This window comes from Sinohyriopsis cumingii, chromosome 11 (genome assembly GCF_028554795.1).
Source record: "Sinohyriopsis cumingii isolate HCF-2022 chromosome 11, ASM2855479v2, whole genome shotgun sequence".
Classification (NCBI taxonomy): Eukaryota; Metazoa; Mollusca; class Bivalvia; order Unionida; family Unionidae; genus Sinohyriopsis; species Sinohyriopsis cumingii.
Window position 1 is genome coordinate 112,547,734 of NC_142971.1, and position 6,000 is coordinate 112,553,733.

At 35.4% G+C, this 6,000-nt stretch overlaps 2 non-coding genes across 2 annotated transcripts; both read left to right on the forward strand.

Moving 5' to 3' along the window:
• The first annotated feature begins 1,590 nt into the window (after window positions 1–1,590).
• On the forward strand, window positions 1,591–1,663 carry Trnaf-gaa (transfer RNA phenylalanine (anticodon GAA)). The gene has a single exon. It is a non-coding gene; the product is annotated as a tRNA-Phe (tRNA).
• A 2,935-nt stretch (window positions 1,664–4,598) lies between these two features.
• Window positions 4,599–4,671, forward strand: Trnaf-gaa (transfer RNA phenylalanine (anticodon GAA)). The gene has a single exon. It is a non-coding gene; the product is annotated as a tRNA-Phe (tRNA).
• Window positions 4,672–6,000: the final 1,329 nt, after the last annotated feature.

Genomic DNA, 6,000 nt, shown 5'->3' on the forward strand with positions numbered 1-6,000 from the left:
TTACTTGTATGTCAAAGCAACGACTTTGATTATGTTTCAAAGAAGCAATAGCGACGATTTACAATTATTGCGGACGCAGCTTCCTTTGATTTTGTTGTGAACCGTTCAGTATCTGAGACATTATCTTTCATTAGTGTCTTGATCACATTGAAAACTTTTCATCAGCATTGGTCTCTATAAATATTACTATCTGTTACAAAATCTAAATATTATTACAAATTATGTTACATTAAAATAGCCCAAGTGTCCATTCTTGTGAAAAACCTGTCAAAGGTAATGATCGTCGTTTGAACCTTAAAAAAATTATAATATTAGATTTAGGATAACTTTCAATAAGATGTTAATACTTTATATGACAGCACGCACATTCCTAGTTTTACTAGCAGTAAGGCACGTGGCAAAGAGTCAAAGGCTTTATTTAGATGGACCCATTTAGACTATGACATTATTGGAGATTGTTTGAAAAGGTGCTCGAGAATCAAATACCTGCCACCATAGTTCATACTCGAGTTACCTGGTATGGCAACCAGTTTTGATTGGGGCGGGGGGGGGGGGGAGTACATGATCCAGTTTCTTCAATGTATTCAACGGGGTGAGGTAGGGAGGTGATCTTTATCCTTTGTTGTTTAGTCTATACTTTTAAGAAATATATCTTAAGCTGGGTGAGTGTGACGCGGGAATACAGTTGACTGAAAATGTGTTACTTCTTAACACTTTTAGTTTTGCTGGTGATGTGTTATTGGTAAGTTCTTCTGTCGCAGGTTGAAGGAAGTTATTGCAGATAAATTGACAGGTATAAATATGACATTTACATGATTTAAATCCTATTGCTGCGTATTGTACTGCGATGCTCTTTGGATAAACGTTAGTGAATGTATGAAAAGAAACATGGTTATTGACTATAATAACTGTCTTCGTCTGCTATTAAGCCTTTTGAGACGGAAGAGTGCCTCCATCATGTTTGTAAACTACAATGCATTTAGTGTTGAAGAATGAATGAGAAAGTATGTGTTTTCAATGATGAGAAGAATATCGGATAGTAAGAACTGCATTATGAAATCTTTCCGAAATTACGATATTCGTTTACATTCTCGGATTGTAGATATTTGGAACAAAGTACCCATTGAAATGTCTTACTTCATTTTGTTCTTAAGAATGCTTTTCCATTCTGTAGTTGTAGATGTGTCTATAGATTTGCACGTAAGACACCTATGATCTTTATTGTGGAGAATGCATTTATATTGTATATTTTAATTGACGTGTATGGACAGCGCAATCGAAAATAAAGAATTCTTGTCTTATTTAAGGAGGTTTATTTTAGTGGTTGGCGTGTATGAAGATCGTTAAAGCTAGGGATGAGATTGGTGTGAATTTACTGCTTTTCTTGATGCTGCCTAGCAAACTGCTTTTATAGAATTGTGAAGACACAATTGAAACACTACCATTGATGTACAGTGGTCTATAAGTGGACTTGTAGAAGTGACTGACTTATTTGATAAAGTAGATGATCAAACTTGTCAGTGATGTGGATTTGGTGCGCAGTGATAAATGCAATGTCACATAGGTAAGTTGCGACAATTGTCAATGTCAGCCGGAATAGCTCAGTTGGGAGAGCGTTAGACTGAAGATCTAAAGGCCCCCGGTTCAATCCCGGGTTCCGGCACGGAACATATCCGGCGGCTGGCAGGAATTTTTGTATTTTCCTTCTAAAGCCTGTTTTCATTTTAAAACTCGTTTAAACCATTTTAACAAATAAATATTTTTTAAAAGATTAAAAAGGAAATAAAACAAACTTCCGACAAAACTCACTTTCACACTTTTGTTATCTCTATTATCGTTAGGTTCCTCCTCCTCCCTCCCCCCTCTCTCTCTCTCTCTCTCTCTCTCTCTCTCTCACAACAAAGTAAGAAATTGTTTTGAACCTTGTGAAGTGAGATGCAGAGTTTCCTGTTTCCCACGCATATGCATGTTGTGAAGTAGTATAAAATAAAATGTAAAATAGAAAAATAAATCTGGCGGAAAGTTTGATACGATTACAATCAAGAATTCCTTAAGAGTTACAGCGTATGATAATTAAGCTTATCGATTGCAAATATTGTAAAATATTACTGCAATCGCCCATATTTGGTTTAAATTTGATTCTCAAACGTTCGATCGGAAATTCCGTTTAATATTATGTTTGCGTTTTCAACTGGTATAATTGTGAAGGTGCCATGTGTGTGGATTCCATGGCGTGAAAGAATATATATCTAAACATCTATTCGTGTAATACATATGTAAACATGGAAGAATTTTACTTTGTATGACTATGCTGATAGCATGGACTATCGATTTTCTGATTTGAAACGCCTCTTGTGCAATTGTTCTTAGCTAAAGGACATTTATCCTTGCAACTAGAGACTCACATAAACATGCATAGACATAATACATTGAATGAAGATCTCTCTTTCCTAAATGTGCTTGATTTCCGGCCGAGTCATACCAAAGACGTAACAAAATTATAGTACTAACCTCTGCTTGGCATAGCGCTCAGCTTAAGATTTTAGTAATAGGACTGGTCGGCTTGGTGTCACGATAATGTGACTGGGTGGAACATCATGCTACATGTCTGCGACATGATGCCCCCAGTGCTAGGCATCACTATAAAGAGCCACTGTAGATATCCTAGCGATATGACAAAATAATTGTTAAAGTTGCGTTTCAATTCTAAATCACACACATACACACACACACAGAGTGTACGTCTCTCTCTGTCTCTCATTAATGTGTTTCATTTTCATGGAAGTATTTTGCACAGAAATATGAGCATTCTTTAGAAGAATAATGTTTTCATTTAATGAGCAAATAACAAATTCTTTGGTTTTTATTATGCTGAGGAAATTGCTTGGTTTATTACAAGTGTTGGCTGTGATCATGCTTTGTTAAATAAATTTGATAAAGAAATACTAAATTTCAGTTAAATGCCCATTGTAATTCATAAGAGTTTCATTTCCATTCTATATTCCATGGTAATTACTTGTATGTCAAAGCAACGACTTTGATTATGTTTCAAAGAAGCAATAGCGACGATTTACAATTATTGCGGACGCAGCTTCCTTTGATTTTGTTGTGAACCGTTCAGTATCTGAGACATTATCTTTCATTAGTGTCTTGATCACATTGAAAACTTTTCATCAGCATTGGTCTCTATAAATATTACTATCTGTTACAAAATCTAAATATTATTACAAATTATGTTACATTAAAATAGCCCAAGTGTTCATTCTTGTGAAAAACCTGTCAAAGGTAATGATCGTCGTTTGAACCTTAAAAAAATTACAATATTAGATTTAGGATAACTTTCAATAAGATGTTAATCCTTTATATGACAGCACGCACATTCCTAGTTTTACTAGCAGTAAGGCACGTGGCAAAGAGTCAAAGGCTTTATTTAGATGGACCCATTTAGACTATGACATTATTGGAGATTGTTTGAAAAGGTGCTCGAGAATCAAATACCTGCCACCATAGTTCATACTCGAGTTACCTGGTATGGCAACCAGTTTTGATTGGGGCGGGGGGGGGAGTACATGATCCAGTTTCTTCAATGTATTCAACGGGGTGAGGTAGGGAGGTGATCTTTATCCTTTGTTGTTTAGTCTATACTTTTAAGAAATATATCTTAAGCTGGGTGAGTGTGACGCGGGAATACAGTTGACTGAAAATGTGTTACTTCTTAACACTTTTAGTTTTGCTGGTGATGTGTTATTGGTAAGTTCTTCTGTCGCAGGTTGAAGGAAGTTATTGCAGATAAATTGACAGGTATAAATATGACATTTACATGATTTAAATCCTATTGCTGCGTATTGTACTGCGATGCTCTTTGGATAAACGTTAGTGAATGTATGAAAAGAAACATGGTTATTGACTATAATAACTGTCTTCGTCTGCTATTAAGCCTTTTGAGACGGAAGAGTGCCTCCATCATGTTTGTAAACTACAATGCATTTAGTGTTGAAGAATGAATGAGAAAGTATGTGTTTTCAATGATGAGAAGAATATCGGATAGTAAGAACTGCATTATGAAATCTTTCCGAAATTACGATATTCGTTTACATTCTCGGATTGTAGATATTTGGAATAAAGTACCCATTGAAATGTCTTACTTCATTTTGTTCTTAAGAATGCTTTTCCATTCTGTAGTTGTAGATGTGTCTATAGATTTGCACGTAAGACACCTATGATCTTTATTGTGGAGAATGCATTTATATTGTATATTTTAATTGACATGTATGGACAGCGCAATCGAAAATAAAGAATTCTTGTCTTATTTAAGGAGGTTTATTTTAGTGGTTGGCGTGTATGAGGATCGTTAAAGCTAGGGATGAGATTGGTGTGAATTTACTGATTTTCTTGATGCTGCCTAGCAAACTGCTTTTATAGAATTGTGAAGACACAATTGAAACACTACCATTGATGTACAGTGGTCTATAAGTGGACATTTAGAAGTGACTGACTTATTTGATAAAGTAGATGATCAAACTTGTCAGTGATGTGGATTTGGTGCGCAGTGATAAATGCAATGTCACATAGGTAAGTTGCGACAATTGTCAATGTCAGCCGGAATAGCTCAGTTGGGAGAGCGTTAGACTGAAGATCTAAAGGCCCCCGGTTCAATCCCGGGTTCCGGCACGGAACATATCCAGCGGCTGGCAGGAATTTTTGTATTTTCCTTCTAAAGCCTGTTTTCATTTTAAAACTCGTTTAAACCATTTTAACAAATAAATATTTTTTAAAAGATTAAAAAGGAAATAAACTTCCGACAAAACTCCCTTTCACACTTTTGTTATCTCTATTATCGTTAGTTTCCTCCTCCTCCCTCCCCCCCCCTCTCTCTCTCTCTCTCTCAACAAAGTAAGAAATTGTTTTGAACCTTGTGAAGTGAGATGCAGAGTTTCCTGTTTCCCACGCATATGCATGTTGTGAAGTAGTATAAAATAAAATGTAAAATAGAAAAATAAATCTGGCGGAAAGTTTGATACGATTACAATCAAGAATTCCTTAAGAGTTGCAGCGTATGATAATTAAGCTTATCGATTGCAAATATTGTAAAATATTACTGCAATCGCCCATATTTGGTTTAAATTTGATTCTCAAACGTTCGATCGGAAATTCCGTTTAATATTATGTTTGCGTTTTCAACTGGTATAATTGTGAAGGTGCCATGTGAGTGGATTCCATGGCGTGAAAGAATATATATCTAAACATCTATTCGTGTAATACATATGTAAACATGGAAGAATTTTACTTTGTATGACTATGCTGATAGCATGGACTATCGATTTTCTGATTTGAAACGCCTCTTGTGCAATTGTTCTTAGGTAAAGGACATTTATCCTTGCAACTAGAGACTCACATAAACATGCATAGACATAATACATTGAATGAAGATCTCTCTTTCCTAAATGTGCTTGATTTCCGGCCGAGTCATACCAAAGACGTAACAAAATTATAGTACTAACCTCTGCTTGGCATAGCGCTCAGCTTAAGATTTTAGTAATAGGACTGGTCGGCTTGGTGTCACGATAATGTGACTGGGTGGAACATCATGCTACATGTCTGCGACATGATGCCCCCAGTGCTAGGTATCACTATAAAGAGCCACTGTAGATATCCTAGCGATATGACAAAATAATTGTTAAAGTTGCGTTTCAATTCTAAATCACACACATACACACACACACAGAGTGTACGTCTCTCTCTGTCTCTCATTAATGTGTTTCATTTTCATGGAAGTATTTTGCACAGAAATATGAGCATTCTTTAGAAGAATAATGTTTTCATTTAATGAGCAAATAACAAATTCTTTGGTTTTTATTATGCTGAGGAAATTGCTTGGTTTATTACAAGTGTTGGCTGTGATCATGCTTTGTTAAATAAATTTGATAAAGAAATACTAAATTTCAGTTAAATGCCCATTGTAATTCATAAGAGTTTCATTTCCATTCTATATTCCATGGT